Here is a 19,896-nt window from a genome sequence, read left to right as displayed (position 1 = left end):
TGGCTAGCAGAATATATCACATTGAGTTCAGGCATCATTAATAGGAAGAAGCCTTTCATAGCTGCTCTAATCTCCAAGTTGAGATAACGCATTATTAGTTCTCATAGCAACACTGGGTTACTCAGCATTGAAGAAACTCCAGTACAGTCATCTATACTCACCTGAGTTCCACTCTAAACCATAAACCCCATGAGGCCAGGAAACAAATCTTATCTGACACTGAAGCTCCAATGTCAACGGAGTATAACAACTTATTTATAGTAAGGTTTTATAAATGTCTGACACATAAAAGACAGGATGAGTATGTTACTAATTAGTTTAATATAACTGTCTACACCCTCTATGGCTTCTATAAGTGAAAACAAAAACAGAAATAGTTACTGTCTTCTGAGTTTGATTTACATAAATGAAGAAAACAGAAGAGAGAAGGTATATCAAGAGCAAGATTCATAGTCTCCCCTTCCATTAATCTCATATCAATATGGGTTTCCACCTACTTGTGTTCGGTCCTTTCAGTATGCTTTTATTCCCACTTATTTAAAAATCCTTGGAAATTAAAGGAAGGGAAGGTTCAAAGATCCTGCTTCTCCCAAGTGATCTAACAAGATCAAACCAGACACAAATCAGCTACTCCCCTATGATGCCTTTCCTGGCTTGGAGGCTCTGTGCATATCTTAGCAGGCCAGAGAGGCCTAGCTTCTTTCACATACTACTGCATACATCAGCGACACACTCCCCAGTTCCAATTTAGTACATATTTTATTTTGTGAGTTAGATTCTGTTCTCACCTCATTTTAGAAACAGAGAAATTAGAGTTAAGAGGTTAAGTGTCTTTCACCAGGCTTAAAAATGGCTAAGTTAGATTTTAAGGACTGGTGGAGAATTCTTGGCCACTTCATTTAGCTATACTTCCAGGGCTACTGCTTTTTCCTTTGATGCTGTGGCTGGGGAGGGAACTAACCCAGAAGATGAAACCCAAAGCCAAAAGTGATGAGATCTTGATGTTCTAAGTTCTTTCCGGGGCACCATTCTCCTGTGGATGGTGGGTCCCTGACTATCACAATCACTCTTCATATCTAAATGCACTATTATTTAGCCTTTTGTCTACAGCCTTTATTCAAGGGACAAATCAGAAGTGTGGCGGAAAGACGGCAGTTACAAGGATTCCTCACTCTATTTAAAATACAGTAGTTCTGCAACAGGCTCGTTTCTATAAATCTAAAAATTGATGGCTAAAATGGAATTTGCAAGTTACACTGGTTTTTATAAAATATAAATATTTTGAGTTAGTTTTACATACTGGAAATGGAAATGATAACAAAACAGAGTAAGAGGATTTGCATATTAAAGATGTTTTTAAGTCTCCATACAATGACTTCTGGCCAGTCTAAGATTGCCTAATACTGATAAGCAATGACCATTAAGAAATCATTTATAGATTTTTTGGTGAGTGTTCTGAGATACTAATGGGTTTCAGAATTACTTGGGAATCTTCCTGAGGTCAAGGAAGGAAATAAAGAATGAAGTGATAATAAAATGTATGAAGTGACTAATGGACAGGTTGTATATATATACATAGGTTACAGCAAAAAAGAAAAAAAAACTAAATTTTTACAGCACAAATTTAAACAAATGGAAATCTCACTTCCATATCTTTTCCTTTTCACTTAAGAGGCAAGAAGGATGATAACACTGCATATAGTCAGCTTCCATAAGAGACTGTCATCTCATGTCCCGTCATCAGGCCATCAGCCCAAACCTCCTTAACAGCCACTCCCACCGTCATATGCCAAAACAAAAGCAGTGGGGAGATGAAACCACATTTTATGGGGCAGCAAAAAAAAAAAAAAAAAAAATGGCTTGTCATATAACACAAACAAATAGCTAACTCAAACACAGTTTCCACATGGCAAAAATATGTTTCATGCTGAAAGCAGCCCATTGAGGGTCAAGTAGTTCTCTTGCCTTTACTACATGTGTAAATCAACATCATCATCATAAATCAAATAAAATTTTGAATGCTAAGAGGGAAACTCAGAGCAGGATTTTATTTTAAGACAAAATATCACTCTTTTTTTCTCTAAAATACAAAAATGTTTTATAGAAAATAAATTTGCTAGAAATAATGTAATGATGTAAATAATGCAAAAAATGGGTAAAATAGAAACAATAGATTAAGGGTGAGTTGTTTTAGAAGAATTTTGCCTTGAGTCATCAGGAAAGTGAAGGACAAAGGTTGAATGGGAAGATGAATTGCTATGAAATAGAAGCAATCCCGGGGACTGATGTTGTGATGTAGTAGGTAAACCTGCAGCCTACAATGTCAGCATTTCATGTGGGTGCCAGTGCAAGTCCTAGCTGCTCTACTTCCAATCCAGCTCCCTGATAATGGCCTCACAAAAGCCATAGAAGATGGCCCAAGTGTTTGGGTTCCCTGTGGCAGACCTGGATGTAGCTCCTGGCTCCTGCTTTCAGCTTTGCCAAGCGCTGGTCATTATGGCCATCTGAAGACTGAACCAAAGGATAGAAGATCCCCCTCTGTCTCTCCCTCTCTCTCTTTAACTCTTCACTTTCAAAATAAATAAATACATCTTAATTAAAAAAAGAAAAATCAAGCCTAATTCTGGCTCTCAGTAAATCAGTCGACATCTAAGGTCTTCAAGCCAACTGACTACATTATTAACTGATTCAATTATAGGCTGACTATTCTGTGATTTGGAGTATACATAAAAGTTTATATGAAGTATACCTAACACAAAACCTAACTATAAAATAGTGTTCCTATATTTAAGGAATGTATGTGTTTGAGATAGAAGGTAACTGGTATTTTCCAAATATAAAATCTATTTTTCAGGACTGTCAGACTACATCCCTATAGTAAAATTAAGCTTGCCTCCAAGTTAACATTGAGTAGAGAGTCTTAAAAATGAGTAGGTTTTCTGCAGAGCAAAACCAGTCAACAAGAATTATTTTGTGTAGTGAGCAACAGGGCAAGCACATTGGGGATATTAAATTATACATATATATATATTTGATAAAGTATACTCTGCAAACAATTTGATTGCTATACCTTATCTTTTTACTTTAAACTATGATCCTATTCTTAATCTAAAAAATTCACATCTGCAATACATAATTGTGTGTTTTGTTTGGAAAAGCAAATTTAAACAGTCCAAAAGAATTTTGAGTACTGAAAAGGGGGAGTAAAACTACATGTGAACTGGAAAGTAATAGATGAAAACACTTTCAAGGGAATAGTGGAAAGAAATATGTTAGTATTTAACTGTGATCTCATCACATGACCATACAGAATGTTTACCTCATCATATTTTGATTTGTTCTTTATGGTATGAACACAGTTAGGGAAAGTTTTTTTTAAAAAATGAAGAATTGCTAAACTTGGTGTTTTGCTTTCATGTATCACTGCTACCCTTTCACATATGTGGTTTGTGTTGGAGTCAACAGTTTAAAATCTGTGGGCTCTCTCTTCCACGCGATTAGCAAATATGTGAGATAAGCTCTCTGGACCTAGGTTAAACTCACCAGCAACTTCTGACCTGTGAGAAATACATATCCAGATTCTTATCTTTCATCACCATTCACCCTCCAGAGTTTCCATTAACAATAAAGAACATTCTACAGGAAAACTATGTGGAAAAACTAAATGCTCTGAAATATACCTAACTAACCAGTTCAATTCAAGTAAGCATGTCTCTCTTTGTGCATCTAGCTTATAAACAATCTCTGTCTTTTTCTGGTGAAGTGAATCCTCCATATCTGTGGATTCTACATCTATAGATTCAACCAAATACAGATCAAAATTAGTCATTAAAAAATCACATCTGTACCAAACATGTAAAAACTATTTCTTTATCATATTCCACAAGCATCATAGTAAAAAAAAGTATTTCCAAAGCATTTGCATTGTATTAGGCATGATAAGTAATCTAGAATTTTAAAGCATGCAAGAGGATATGTGCTGGGTATATGTAAATTCTATGTCATTATATATGGGACTTCACATCTACAGAGTTTGTTGTCTGTGGAGGTCCTGAAATCAATCTTCCATACCCACTAAAATACAACTATACTTCAAATATGGTGAGATAATATGAAAGGAGGTATTTCAATTTCATTAGAGGAATGAAAAAAATAAAAAGGAAAAATAACAATTCCACTTAGCATATTATAGTCTCATAATTCCTACACAGTTAAGGAATGATAAAAGTCTCCATGCCTTTGTCTTTACTATGACCTTCAACAGCATGGGAAAGGAAAATCGGCCATTATTGACTATTCAACCCAAATCAATTGAGTACCTAGTTAATGCATTTTCAGTAGATTGGTGTTAATAGAAAAATGAAAGATATAAGATAGAATAACTTATTTTTAAAATGTTTAAAATGGACTTAGAAGACACTATGCATATTTTAAATAAAATAAATACATTTATAAACACATGTGTGAATATCTGCTTGAAATGAAAGAGGAATGTATACTGCTAACACACACAAAATTAACTTAAGGAAGAAACAAATTTCTTTCTCTTGGGTTGGCCTATAGACAGGTGGGCCTTACATTATGAATTGAATCTTACTAGTTAGAGAAGTGTAGATGCATGAGCAAAAATGTTAAAGACAGAAAATCTTCAGTAGATTCTGGGAAATTGTACTTCACAAATGTCCTTTAAATTCTAACCCTTTTAACAGGTAGTAAATCTAAACCATTTAGAGCTCTTACACCAATCAAAAACAATGATGTCATATTTCCACCCATACACAGACAATATTTAAAATAAAGCCAAACTAGCCTATAAAATTAGTCAAAGGAGGTAAAAATTCTGATTTATTTCATTTTGGATTAATAAATTCATTAGATGATATGTTGTTGGTTCTCCTGCTTTGCTGATGCCCCAAATAAATTAACAAGATTGTGCTTATCATACCACTGGGAAATTCAAAATTATGGCTGGCAGAATTAACTTTAAAAAATTCCATTGTATCTCCCAATGTTTTCAATTTATGTTTACAGAATGGGTTCATCGTTATAACATTAGAAATGCATTTCTAAGTTTATTTGTACTTACTTACTGATTGGTAATTTATGAGTAAAAACATACTCATGTATCATATACCATTATTAATCTAAAAGATGAATAGGTAAATAATTATATACTAGTAGAAAGATGAACACAAATCAGGAGAGCATCAAAGGCTATTCACAGCCAACTTAGAAACATTGTATTATCTGTGCTAATGAGAACCACTAGAAACAAAAGTAATGTAACTCGTTAGAAAGTTTTGAGTTTTGGGAAAGAAGCAGTTCTTGAGACCTGTCTTCCTTGTGCTTCAAAAGCTAAGGCTAATGAACTGGTGCCCCTGGAAAAGAGATGGTTTATTCTGCTTATCTATAACCAAGGCTAACAAGTTTCATGGTTTTGAAGATCTAGATGTTTCACAGCTTTGGGAAGAACTTTATTTATAGATAGATGTGTATATCTATAAATGAGCACACATCCTCATTTCTGTCTTAGTCTTGACATACAGTCTAAACTAATTTTAAAACATTTAATTATTATGTTACAAATAAGACTGAGAATTGATTATCTTTTTGCTCCTGTGAAGGTAGAGGATATAATATTTTTTAAAAGAGGTATTGGCAAAGCAAAACTTGTTACTGTGATTTTTCTGCAATTATTTATGATCCTAAACTGTTAAGCAACTGTAATGTAAGTACGTTACTTTCATCTTTTAATTTCCAAACACATAAAACATGCCTGATATATAAGCTTTTAATACGTGTTTGTGGAATGAATGAAAGAAAAAGGAAAAGAATTCCAATTAGAAATTGAGAAATGTAAGCATAAAGTTAATTATAAAAGAATTTTAAATATCAACTCTCTTGTTAATAATTTCATTCATATAGATTACCACAACTCATTTCAAAGCTTTAATTCTTTTAGATGACAAAATTTACATAACACTGAACACGAAGTATCAAGATAATTTCATATAATCCCGAAAACAACCCTCTGGGATAGAGATCATTATTCTTCTTTTACAGAAAACCTGTAACATAATGAGCTCAAGAGAGGTTAAGTAATACCCAAAGCCACAAATAGTAGAGCAAGGACTCAATACAAGCTTCAATTCTAAAGCCACCATGAGTATACAGTGTCCCAAGTGATGTCAGCCGAGGATAACATTTAGCTTGTTGCAATGTCTCAGTTGAATATAACAGTTTAAGAAACATGCAATGGGGTCAGACTCTCAGCCCCACAAATTACCAGTTGTGGAATCTTGAACAAGTTATTTCAACTCTGAATCCATCTCTTCTTTTCAAGAACTGAGCTGAAACTATCTACTCATTACAAGTGGTGCAAATACTAAATAAGATAATATACCAAGTACTAGGCACATGTTCCACCAGTGGCAATCATCATTAGATTTGATTGCTAATATAATGGATTCTGTCATATTGGGTGCTGTTTCTACTCAGTTGTTAGGTAACACGAGTACTTCATTGTTTCTAAAACCTCCACTTACTATGTCCTTTTGTAACGTTGTGTCCCTTAAAAGTTGAATTCAAAATTTGACTGGATTAAGATATATGTGAAGTCCTGGATCTGAGAGAGTAGAATTTGATAAGGGATATAAAAGAAAGTTTTCTAGCTAAAGAATTAACTAGGAAGATTTTTTTTCTAAGTCCAGCTTCACATTTGTAACATTTTAAAAGGCAATATAGGTCTCCTTCATGACCATAGGTGAGAAGTGTTTGATTGCTTAATTTATGCTTGGTTCAGTTGCAAATGCTTTACATGTGTTGGCCTGTATCAACTTGACACCAATGCACTTGAAGTAGGCTTTATTATCATTCTCATTTTACACAGGTAGGAGGACAAGCACTAGGAATTTAAATATCTAGGCTAAATTCACCCAGTTAGTGAGTAACAGAGATGATTTGAACTCAGAGCTGCTGTCAGAATCCATGCTTGAAACTACTACACAGCCTCTCGCTAGAGCTGTCTTATCTCTAATCAATCCCACGTAGGCATGGAGTCTACAGAGTAGCACAAAGCACTTCTGCCCTTTTCCTGTAAGTTCTCTGTGTTTCCTGTAAGTTCCTCTGTGTCAGATAATGTTTATATCCTGCTTCAAAACCCCTTGGCCCTCTAGTTCATCCACAACTATAATAAAGTTTACCATAAATGGACAATTCCCCACATATAACTCTCTGAACCCTGCCCGAGGCTTATTTTCGGGGATTATGGACTAGGACCTATCAAAGTACAACTTAGATGTTTAGGAAAATGAAAAATCCTTGGGGCAAACGAGTCAATCCAAAACAGAACTGATGAATAAACTCCCACCCTTTCCATCCCAGTCACCTTCTCAGAGTCCTCAGTGGAAATGACTCTGGTTGGCCCAACAGCAAATATGTGTTCATTAAGGCACCTTGTACTGGCCCTTCTCCCTCCTTTTCACTTCCTACACTGCTTCACTGTGAGTTTTTGGAATTGCCTCCTAAGCAGACTATTTACACCCAGGCTTTGTCTCAGGGTTTATTCTGAGACAAATCCAAACAACCCCAACTGGGCATCTGAAAATTTCCTGCTTTGTCCAGTCTTATAATCACTTGGACACCAGCTCCATCCAGATTTGGTCATCAATAAACAGGCATGAGAAGGGGCTTAAGAAGAAAAATTTAGATCCTTTGGATTCTTCAAACTGAAACACAAACACTTCATCTTATTATTATTATTTTTTTTACAGGCAGAGTTAGACAGTGAGAGAGAGAGAGAGACAAAGACAAAGATCTTCCTTTTCCGTTGGTTCACCCCCCCAAATGGCCACCATGGCCAGCACGCTGCGTTGATCCAAAGCCAGGAGCCAGGCACTTCCTCCTGGTCTCCCATGCGGGTGCAGGGCCCAAGGACCTGAACCATCCTCCACCTCCTTCCTGGGCCACAGCAGAGAGCTGGACTGAAAGAGGAACAACTGAGACAGAATCCGGCGCCTCAACCAGGACTAGAACCCAAGGTGCCAGCGCCACAGGCGGAGATTAGCCAAGTGAGCCAAGGCGCTGGCCAACTTCATCTTATTAACATTGACCATTCTATAATATCACATCAGTATGTCATGATGCCAAATTTCTTTCATTACTAAACACCAGATACCAAGATGGCAAGGTTGTGAGAGAGGAGTGGGGAGAGAAAAAAATATGCCCTATGAGGCAAGGGTTGCAAAGGTAAAAAAATAGTTAATAATTTATCAAAATAGATTGTTGTGAATGTATTGTGTAATTTGGAAGCCAAATATACTCACTGAAATCTGCCTGAGTTGCAATTTAGTGGAGAAAATATATACAAGTCTGGTAAAATACAGACCTGAACTTGAATGTCAGTTTACCATAAAGGTCATGACCCAAAGCAAATTAACTTCTTGGAATCTAATTGTTCATACATATATAATGATGTGAGAAGGTCTCTCTTTCCAAATTGTTAAGGATTTAAATGTTATCTTGCATGTGAAAGTTGCAGGTAAATTTTTAATCAACATCAGTTTCCTTTCCTTCTCTCCACCTGTCAGAGAAGAAAACCATGGGCAATTTTCCTAATGATTATCAGTCGTACATATGCCAGCTTATCTGCTGCTCTGTTGTATTAATTTCCTGGAAATTCTACATATGCGTGGCAAGAAAATTCACTCAGTAAGCACTTCTTTTGCACCCATTATGAGAAAGATCCCATATATTTTCAAAAGAAACCTAAAGAATTCAGAGAAAGTGCAAATGAAAATAAACATCAGATTTTGAAACAATAACATACATGCATTAACACAGTCAAATGCGTTAAAGTCAATTTAAGACAAAAAACTGATGGCTTCTATTCTATGCCACTGATAATAGCAACATAAACAGATAATCCTCTCTATCCCTATGACAGATAGACTAGCTTTTAAGAAACTAATTTTAAAAAAGGAGGACAAGAAGGATCAACAGCAGCAGCAAAAGGAAGTATCACCTTCTGTCTGATTCCAATTCTTTCCGGCTTTCTTTATTTCTCCCACAAAGACTATAATAATCCATATGTAAATGAACAGACATTTAGAAGATTCAGCTGAAGCAGGTTTTCTACATAAATATGCTTCTCTAATGTTTTGAACAATGTTGCAAAAAAATTGTTTCAAATTAAAGGAGCATGCACACATATGGAAAATTGCCCTCCAGAAAATGAGGGTTAGACTATGAGGTCTCCTTTAATTCTAGAGCTTCAGCTTTTTTCTAGCAGAAGTTGTAATCTAGAACCAAAGATTCAGGCAAAAAGGAGTCACTGGAACACAGGAAGAGAATCTGAAACATTTTACTTTTTTGAACTTGTTTTTCAGATGTTACTGGAAAGTTATCTTGCAACACTGTACTCCCAGAGGACTAGATCAGCACAAACCAGGAAGGCTGCAGGAAACCAGTCTGAGATATCTTTGAACATATAATCTATGAAGATGCACAGTGCAAGCAGGAATGGTCCTTCTGCTCCCTGCCTTTCCATATAATGGACACTGGCCTAATCCTTATTATTATAAGAGCCCTAGCAAACTGCTTCTTGGTGTGTGTGTGTTGGGGGGCAAGCTTCACTAGGAAATTATTCCTTCCCAACATTTCCTTTACTTGTCACAAGTCAATGAAGTTTTCCTGAGCAACTCCCACATTAAGCTGATTATCTGATGGCACCCTACCAGGGATGGGAAACCTTTGTTCTGCCAAGGGCCATTTGGATATTTATAACATCATCCATAGGCCATACAAAATCAGCCTGCTATAGATTTATTGAATTTTGTGTCCCACCTGCAATTGCCTTGGTAGGACTGCACCAAACAATTTCATGGTCTTTATACAGCCCACAGGCCAGACGTTCCCTACCCCTGCGAGTAAGCAAATGAATTTCTTGTGTCCAAGAACAGAGCTATGCCTAAGATCCTACTGGAGAGCTGGAGAGGGGTCAAGAAATGCCAATCACTGTCTGCCTGTAGATATATCCATCTAAAGAGACAGAAAAAGCACAGAGAACCATGCCCTGGGAACTCCTAACATCAGGCTTATCCCATGATCTGTCACATGTACTGAAGTGACCCATCCATTTCTTTGGTAACTAGAAACTGTAGACAGTGGATAGGCCTCAGGCCTCACACTGAGTCACAGAAAAAAAATCACACCTGCACATACATGTGGGGTTTAGAGCAGAGTTAGAAGTTTAGCTGGACAGTACTTGCAAATCTTCCATATTTTAATAGCTGAACTTCTTGCCTTGCTTATGTTAAAATAATTTTATTACTCAGAGAGTCTAGTCTCTCTTCCTGAAAAACAGTGTTTTATAGACATAGCATCATTTGTAACCAAAGCAATAAATATCTGGATCTGAATATTTATTCTGCTATTTCATAACTATATAACCTCTATATGAGCTATACATAGCTCAGTTCACAGCTATATAGGTTTCTCAACATCCACCTCTATAGAAATTAGTATTGATAATTCTTATATGATTAAATGTTCTTCTAATCCAACAAAGTTGCAAACTCTGCTGTAAACTGTAATGACTCGCACAAACTGAGTAACAGTTTTCTTGCTTGGAAATAAACAATTCTAGAAAGGAGACTATAGTTTGCCAGGGTCTCATATAGCACTACCACCTTAATAAATACTGGACAATGGTTCTGACAATAAGGTTCCATTATTGTGGTTTATATTTTGCTGAACAGGTCAAATGATTTGAGTGTTTACTAAAATTCCTACATTGTATCTTTTACATCCCATTAATCTATCTAAGAAATCAAAGGAGTACACAATTCACTGAATCATTCTTTTTTTCTTGCTTTAATGTTTATTTTTATCTATGTAAAAGGTAGAGTGGCAGAAGTAGAAAAAACAGAGATTTTCACTCCCCAAATGTCCACAACCTGGCGGCCAGGCCAGGTGGAAGCCAGGAGCCCAGAACTCCATCTGGGTCTTCTATCTGAGTGGCAAGGGTCCAAGTACTTGAGTTATCACCTGCTGCCCCACAGGGTACACATTAGCTGGAAGCTGCATCAGATGTAGAGGCAAAACTCAAACCCAGGCACCCTAATAATAAGATGCAGGCATCACAAGAGGCAGCATAACCTGCTCTGCCACAATATCCAACCAATCTTTCTATATCAATAATGTTATTAACTGCTCTCTGATTTGAGAAGGTGAGTTCAAGTGCCACAGCACTGTCTGGGTTGTATGTTTCATTTAATAAGGAGCATTTCCAGTATACCCATACAGAATGCAGAGTGGTGGAAAAGGTTCACTGAACAACTTCAAATAGCACAAAATCAAAACCTTCACCAAAGAACTCCAACAAATGCTGATAGCCAGCATCAGAATTATTATTAATGTCTAGTACATGGAACAACAAGCTCAAGCTGCACCAGAAGAGCCTTTGGGAGTATCTATCATGTCATTCCTCAGGTCACAGATGATGAAAATGAGGGCTGAAGAAACAAAAGTACAGCAGAATTCATTTTAACAGTCAAGGTTGAATTCCAAAACCCACCCTAAGCAAGGACATACAAGGGGAAATACATGCATAAAATACACAACATATAGCAACTCATCAGAATCTGCACAAGCAAACCCATTTGCCCGACAGCTGCTTGAAAGTATTTAAACTCTAAAACTCATCAATATATTGCTTAAAAACATATGACTTACTATCAAAATGCAGACACTAGGCTGATGGAAGAGTCATGGGTATATCTAGAGCAATGCACATAAAAGATTTTGAGTTGCTGTGAATCAGGCAGTAAGGGAGAACACACTGCATGAATCACCCCGTCAACTCCAGAGGCTGACGGATAAAGGACAAGGGCTTGTTTGATACAGTTTTCTCTTCAGGCTTCATCATGGAAATAAATTGAAAAATGATGATTCATGCCTCTACCTGTGTCATAAGTCTTAACATCAAAACCCATACAATGATCTGCCTGCCATCTCTGTAAGGAAGGTGGCTATGAAGTTCACCCATGGTGAGTATACATGTTTCTGGGACTTCCCCACCTTTCCATGTTAGTACCCCCCAATACAAACCCTGGGAGAACAATGTGTGGGGAAGAGGGGAAAGTTGAAAAAAACTACTTGAGAAACAGCATTGTGCAACGCTGATAAATTTTCCTTGCAATTGAGTCCTGAGGCTAAATTCTCAAGAAGGTAAATCTTTGCTTCTATACCCTTTGATACTCTTTCAAAAACTTCCTCTGATGCCTTGGTTTCCCTACTTTCTCTCCTTCCTCCCACCCCCATCCTAGAGCTCTTTGGGTTCCACTTTTTTTTTCCATTTTCATGATGGCTGTGTTCTCTATGTTACATCATCTGAATGAAAATTAAATTCCTGCTAAATTATTATGTCCCTCAGGTATACCTGCTTTGTAAATTATGACTCCATATAAAACCAAGAAACCTTCAAAAGCTGACCAAATGAGGTTTCATTGAAGGAATTCAGACAGTGTAATAAATGGATAGGAGATCCCTTTCAGACTGTATTGGGGAGAGTGCAGCCCCTAACTGAAATTATATGCAGTAGCAGCTGCTTTTATATTGCATTCCAAATTTTCAAGATTTTCTTTAAACCAAAAGTTCATTAATAGTATTCACATACACTTCATCAAAATTAAATACAGAAAATAACCCACAGGCTATGTTATCACTTATGTTCCAAATTAATTAAACCTCATGAGACCAAAGAGTCAAACTAAGGGGAGAAATAAGCAAACCTCAGCCTCATTTCTGTTTCCTACTTCAGACTTTACACATGTTTACCTTTTGCATGAAATGCTCTTCCCAAGAGTCCCCTTCAGCTACTACCTCTACTGGGTTAACTCCTACTTATCTTTCAGTATTCAGATGATGATGAATCAGAGAATGGTTTCACTGTGTCCACAATGGAACACCTCCTCTTCCTACTCTAAAATGCTCTATTCTACCACTATATAAAAATTATAGTTAGATGAAGTTGACCAACTCCAAGTATGTTGAAATATATATATATAATGTATATATACATATATTTATGTATATTATATATATAACAGACATCTGAGAAGGATCAACACAGAATATTATGAAAACAATATTATCTCTTTAGAAATACTAATATCTATATCATAACAAACTTGGAACCTGGCACACTTTAAGTTGGTGCATCTTGGTACATCCTCTTGTGTTGTTATAAAAGCCATTTAACTCTAAAGATCTTTCACTGTGGAAACACAGGAATGAAAAATTGTTCCACAAACATAAATCTACCACCATGCCTCATTCTAGTATAGCAGACCAAATCTAAAAGCTAATTAAAAAATCTCTCCCAACTTTTCCACTAAATATGTATAAGAATTTTGCATAAAAATCATCTAACAAAATGTGGCACATGACAGTAATTAAAGGTTCAACCGTGATTATACAATGAAGATTGCATCTAAGCATAATATTTTGCCTGATTTAATATCATTTGTGGAATGAAATTACTTTAATAGCTCTTTATTCATTTGAATGATATTAAAAGGAAACTACAAGATATACATAGGGAGCACTTTTGGGGAATGTTGTGCTCAGGTTCCCCTTTTGGAAAAAGGAATTCATTTTCCCAGCTACTGGCAGTGCTGCCTGAAGAAGGTCCTATGCATTAAGCCTTCTTGGAGGATTGTCTCCGTGGGAGAAATCTGCCTTGCCTAACACCACATCTACTTGGAGAAGAAGCCCCCATTAAATAGCCACATCCAGTCCCAATCATTGCAGGGATATAAAAGCCCATTCTTCCTGCCCCAAATTCTAAAGTGTCATCCCAGCTCCAGAGTTCCCCAAAGAATATACTGGGGTCTTCAGTGCAACTAAATCACATTCCAGCTTCTCTCTCTTCCACAATCCTGCTTCCTTTCCCTCCCTTCTATTGATATTGATCTCCAAAGTGCTTCCTAACACATATCTTGCATATTAATCTCCATCTCACAATCTGTTGTAGGAAAACTCAGCCTAAAATAATTCCAATTAAATTGTTGCCAATAGAGAAATGGCTGTAAATTAAGGAACTGAGATGAATCTCAGTTGATTCTTCTTGTTCAAGGGTTTTGGTTTGCGTAGTTAGAAATTTGAGATCAGTGACTTTCTATGAGGGAGACTTCCTAGGTGGCCACCTTCTAGCATGAAAGTGTGTTTTGTTTCATAATAACCTGGGTCCTAACCAATCCCTAGGTGAGAGCTGTGCTATGACAAGACATGTGACCCTTGGCCTTTTAGCCTAGCAACTCTTCCCTTTGAGACATCACTGGACATTATATGCCTGTCCTGTTTCATCTCTCTAGGCTGTCCAGTATCATCTAGGATGGAGAAAGTAGGTAGTGATGATTTATTGAGTGAATTCACTATTCTCCTTGTCCCCTTATCTCACAAGCTGACAGTGGAACAGAGTGACTCATTTGGTTTATTTTTCCTGTCATTCAAGAGGTTCCAACCTCTTGACCTGTCAAAATAGTGTGCTTAGTCTCATACTATTCAAACAGCACAGCTTTTATTAGAGTAGTGCATGTCTCAGAACATTCTACTTGTAATGCATTCTATTTGTAATGCAAATGTAAATTTAATTATACTTTATTGCTGACACTATTTGATTACAAAACTTACTTATTCACTCATTCATTTACCTATTTCATTTACCTATTTTTTTCGCTCACTTGACATACATCATGTCAGAGTCTTCCAGGAAGCACAGACATTAATATTCCTAGGAAGTAAATACAGCATTCAGTGATCGGCTGTTGATCCTCACCACAATGCAGTGCCCCTGTTGAAGTCAATTATATTTTTGAGTTCCTATGTGGAGTTTCTCACAAAACACTCCATATCTGCACACTCATGTATCACTGGGACCTATGTGAATTCTACTAGAACTTTGCCAGCTAGTTTACAAGCACTCACATGTTAAGTCAGTTTGATTTCTCCTGTGTCGCTCCCCGTCTTCGTGGAGGAACGACACAGGACCCTGCGCTGTTCTTTCGTCTGCCCTGGTTTGCTGCTGGTTCTTCCCGGGTTGGCTACCGACTCTTCCACCTCCGTGGAAGGGCGGTTCCCCCTGCCACCTTCCCCACTTCCGCGGGGGGAGCGGCACATCGCCGGCCGGCTCTCTCGGGGGCTGCACAGGTGTTCCTTCAGATAGATGTTCCTGGTGCATGTTGTCTCTCTCCTCCTTTATAGTCCTCTTCCGCCAATCCCAACTCTGCTACCCACACGCCAAGTACGCTGCTCTCCTCCAATCAGGAGCAGGTCCTGCTGTTTATTGGTTGAACTGGAGGCAGCTGTGTAGAAGCTGTTTCCTCCTCTCCCAGCGCCATATTGTGGGAGAGCAGATGCATAGAATAAGTCTTAATTCCAGTAACTTAGTCTAGTCCGGGTTGCTCCCCACATCCTGTATGTTAGTTTCAGGAATTTTCAAAGCTGGATTTCTAGCTCACTTTCTTGATATCCCTAGATTTATTCCTCTTTCTTTCCTCTTACTTTTTTGTCTCTGCAACTTCAATTTGTTTTAATCTCTTGAAACTATTCGTACATTTCCTCCAAAAAATTTGCTCTTTTTAAAAAAGATTTATTTATTTGAGAGGCAGAGTTACAGAGAGAGAGAGGGAGACACAGAGAAAGAGAGGTCTGCAATCACTGGTTCACTCCCCCAAATGGCCGTGGCAGCCGGAGCTGGGCCAATCCAAAGCCAGGAGCCAGGAGCTTCTTCCAGGTCTCTCACTTGGGTGCAGGGGCCCATGCATTTAGGCCATCTTCTACTGCTTTCCCAGGCCATAAGCAAAGAGAAGCAGGCAAGAAAAGAACCTGCACCCATTTGGAATATGGCACTGTAGGTGCAGGCTTCACCTACTGTGCTGCACCATCAGCCCAAACTACTATGCCACAGCATTGGCCCACAGAAAATTGTTCTTAAAACCAAACAAAAACAGGGCCAGTACTGTGGGGTAGAAGGTAAAGCTGCTGCCTGTTGCACCGACATCTCATACTGGTTCTGTCCTAGCTGCTCTAATTCCAATGCAGCTCCCTGCTAATGGGCCTCGGAAAGCAACACAGAAGATGGCCCAAGGGCTTGGGCCCCTGCACCCATGTGGGAAACCTGGAAGAAGTTCCTGGCTCCTGACTTCAGATTGGCCCAGCTCCATCTGTGTGTCAACTTGGGGAGTGAACCAGTGGATAGAAGATCTCTCTCTCTCTCTTTCTCTGTGTAATTCTATCTTTCAAATACAAAAATGAATTTTTTTAAAAAAGAAAACAAAAACAATACCAAATGCACTTGATGTATACACTTGGGTATAGAGACTAAGAAAATGGGAAAAGAATATCAATTTTGGTTTAATAAAAGTGAGGAAAAACTTTAATTTGGACTAAACTATGAAAGACAAAGGAAAAGAAATGATGGCACTATTAAAATATGTTAGAAATTGCTGCTTAAGTAATAGCCATTAACAATCTTTTTAAATGATTTTTAAAACTAATCCTCAATAGCATTATATAATTGCTTATTTAATCTCTTTTATTAGTAATGATCATTTCAGTATACTTAATAGAAAGAGAGGCCGGTGCCACGGCTCACTAGGCTAATCCTCTGCCTGCGGCGCCGGTACTCCAGGTTCTAGTCCTGGTTGGGGCGCCGGTTCTGTCCTGGTTGCTCCTCTTCCAGTCCAGCTCTCTGCTATGGCCCAAATGCTTAGGCTCTGCACCCGCATGGGGGACCAGGAAGAAGTACCTGGCTCCTGGCTTCGGATCGGCGCAGTGCGCCAGCCGTAGCAACCATTTGTGGGGTGAACCAACGGAAAAGGAAGACCTTTTTCTCTGTCTGTCTCACTGTCGAACTCTGCCTGTCAAAAAAAAAAAAAAAAAAAAAAAAAAAGAGCAAAAGAAATACAAAATACAAATAGGCCTCACCAAAACGATAGTTCTCTCAATCTTCTCATAAAGTGCTTATTGTGTGTCAGGATCACAAAGGCCCACATACAGTGTTAAAAAGTACTTGGCACTTTTATTATCCCATTAGAAGATGAAGTAAACTGAGGTTGAATAAAATGAGGCAATTGGCTGAAAGTCTCAGTAGAGGGATTTGAATTCAGGTAACATGCCCTGATTATGACATGATACTGCCTCATTTGATGTAACGTCTGGAGCCCTGGAGAGTGTGTCTGGCCAAGTTTAGAAGCCAATCAGAGTTTGTGGGTTTGGACTTTCAAAGTACGCTCAGACCTCTTGGCATTTACACTCTTTTTGTGGTGGACAAAATGCAAACTTTTATTTGAAAAGGGGGGAAAGAAAGTAGTCTAAATGGCTTCAAGGTTTTTGAACATCAAACAGTTCTTAACAAAGAACAGTACAATCACTGAAGTGTATCCAGATTAAAAAAAATACACGAGTTTGACAGAAATCTGATTCACAAAATACCCAGAGCCATTTTGTGGTTATCATAGTTCCAAGTAAAATAGAAACTTTGTCTTGTGTTATTCTCTCCCATTAATTGATTCCTGATTGGGTGTTCCTGATCTCCAAGGCATGCCAGTGGACACACACGGGGAGCTTCATCATTCAGGAAATGATGCTGGCAAGACCAGAAGGTTTGGCAGGGTGGGTGGCTTGGGGGCAGCCCTGGCTGGAGCTGCCTCACATGGTCCAAGTCAGCAGCAGCAACAACTGTAAGAACTTTCAGTCTGGAAATTTCACAAAAGGGTGGATTTTTTTTTTCCATGTCCTTCAAAGTCTGTGGATAGATGGATGGGCAAGCAATTTGTGCCTGCAACTTGCTAACGTGGGCAGCTAAGATCAAAGTAAAGGAAATTGTACAAATTGTCTACTTGAATACTAAAGAAGAAAAGAAAGCCTGGCCAACTTAACCAAATACTGCTTCTTTTTCTTTGAATTCTTTATTTTTCTAATCCAGAAGTTTATGTTCTAAATGGCTGGTGAGCAAAGCAGTAAAGTGGCTCACAGTCAGTATTTTGAGACTGTTACTAGAAAACCTTATTTCAAGAAATAAGAGACCTATATTTTTTATTTTAACACCAGTGAAAATAACAAGACATAATTGTTCAAATAATCATGTCAAGAAAATCCAGGATGTCATGATTTATAGAAGAGCACTGAGTTACAAAGTACTACTAGCTTGAAGAAGAAAGTAGCTCGGCCAGGAAGCATCACAAAACACATTCCTTATCTAAAAATGAGAGTTGAACTACACTATCCAAGGCTCCTTCTCATTCTAACACCCCATATCACTATTTGACATTTAATGTATGTGATAAACTGGATAAACTACTTGTCTTTAGTTTAATGACTTTCATATACCAATTCTTAGACAACTCTTATTAAAGGACATTTTAGAACATTCCAGAAACTGACACTGAAAGTGAGGTAAACTGGACTTGTTCCAGTTCTGACATGGGTTAGCTATAGGAAAGTGACAAGCCAATTAACTTCATTTCCTCATCTGGAAAATCAAACTAATCTTTTCAGGTCTGATATTTGCTTCCCATATAATTACCACTTATTATTCTATGGTCCTTCATAAAATTACACTAAATACTATTTTAGTACTTTTGAGTTAGTATAATGTTAAGTCAGTTTCACTAAATTTTTATTTCTTTTTAGTTATTTTATTTTTAACTGACAAATAATTATATACATTTTTGGGATACCATGCTATGCTTCTATAAATGTATGTATTGCACAATGTCCAATCAGGGCAAACATATCTATGTCCTCAATATTCCATATTTCTTCATGAGGGAAATACCCAGGACTCTATAAAATACTGGAAGCATATTTAATATCATTCTATTTAACACAGAAGTAAAGTGGAATTAAAGAATCCAAGAGTTAATGACTAGAAGATTTGTATCAGTAATGAAAATATATTGGAATATATCTTTCTGGAGATAAGTGACATCAGTTTATTGACAAAGAAATTCAGTCATACTAATTACCTGCCATTATTAATTAGCTACAAAGAAGACGAGATCAAGATGCCGCCAGGGAAGACAACATATAAGAGTCCTTGTTATGGGGCTAGAGTTGTAGCACAGCACATTAAGACACTGCCTGTAATGCTGGCAGCAGAAGATGGCCCAAGTGCTTGTCCCATCCCCACCCCCACCCTCCCCTCAGCCACACACACACAGTAGGAGACCCAGATGGAGTTCAGGGTTGCTAGCTTTGGTCTGGTCCAGCCCTGGCCATGTCAGCTATTCCGGAAGTGAACCAGCAGAAAGAATCTCAATCTCTCTCTATCTCCCTCTCTCTCTCCCTCACCTTCTCCCTCTCCCTCTCTCTCTCTTTCCTTCAGTCTCTGTAACTCTGATTTTAAATAAATGACTATATCTTTTCTATCAAAACACACAAAAAGTCCTTATTTAGCCAAGCTCTGTCACCAGTTATTTTTATATTGACTTTCACTCCAACATTAGCACCACCTATTAACTTAAAGCACCATCATGTTTCCTCTGAGTCCATCTACATCTCAGAAAACCAAAAAACAAATACTTCTATATGTATACTCTATCATATGAAATATCAGCTATAATTTACTAGTGACTAAATAATGAATATTTTGGAAACAGTTGTTATTCACAAATATTTCATATGACTTGTTACATCTTCTTGGGTACCCTAGTTTAGGAAAGTTATTGATTCTGACTTATTATTCTTAATGTCACTTAGCAAGTATTAATGAAATTTATTTAAAACTGTAAATCTTAAGAAAATAAAAATGGAAGATTTCATTAACCATAGATGTATACATTCTACTTTAATTCATGGGTTTCAAATATCTTTCTACCAACATGGCCAAAT

General features: G+C 37.5%; 1 long non-coding RNA gene across 2 annotated transcripts in view; it reads right to left on the bottom strand.

Moving 5' to 3' along the window:
* The window catches only part of LOC138849966 (uncharacterized), a 189,180-nt gene that overhangs the window by 25,102 nt on the left and 144,182 nt on the right, over positions 1-19,896 (bottom strand). For both annotated transcript variants that reach the window (XR_011389299.1, XR_011389300.1), the window contains one exon: positions 1-19,896. This exon is cut by the window's left edge and continues 25,102 nt beyond it; it is cut by the window's right edge. This is a non-coding gene — a long non-coding RNA (uncharacterized lncRNA).

This window comes from Oryctolagus cuniculus, chromosome 6 (assembly GCF_964237555.1).
Source record: "Oryctolagus cuniculus chromosome 6, mOryCun1.1, whole genome shotgun sequence".
NCBI classification, from domain to species: Eukaryota; Metazoa; Chordata; class Mammalia; order Lagomorpha; family Leporidae; genus Oryctolagus; species Oryctolagus cuniculus.
Note: the sequence above shows the minus strand (reverse complement) of the source record. Positions and strands in the feature narration are given on the sequence as shown.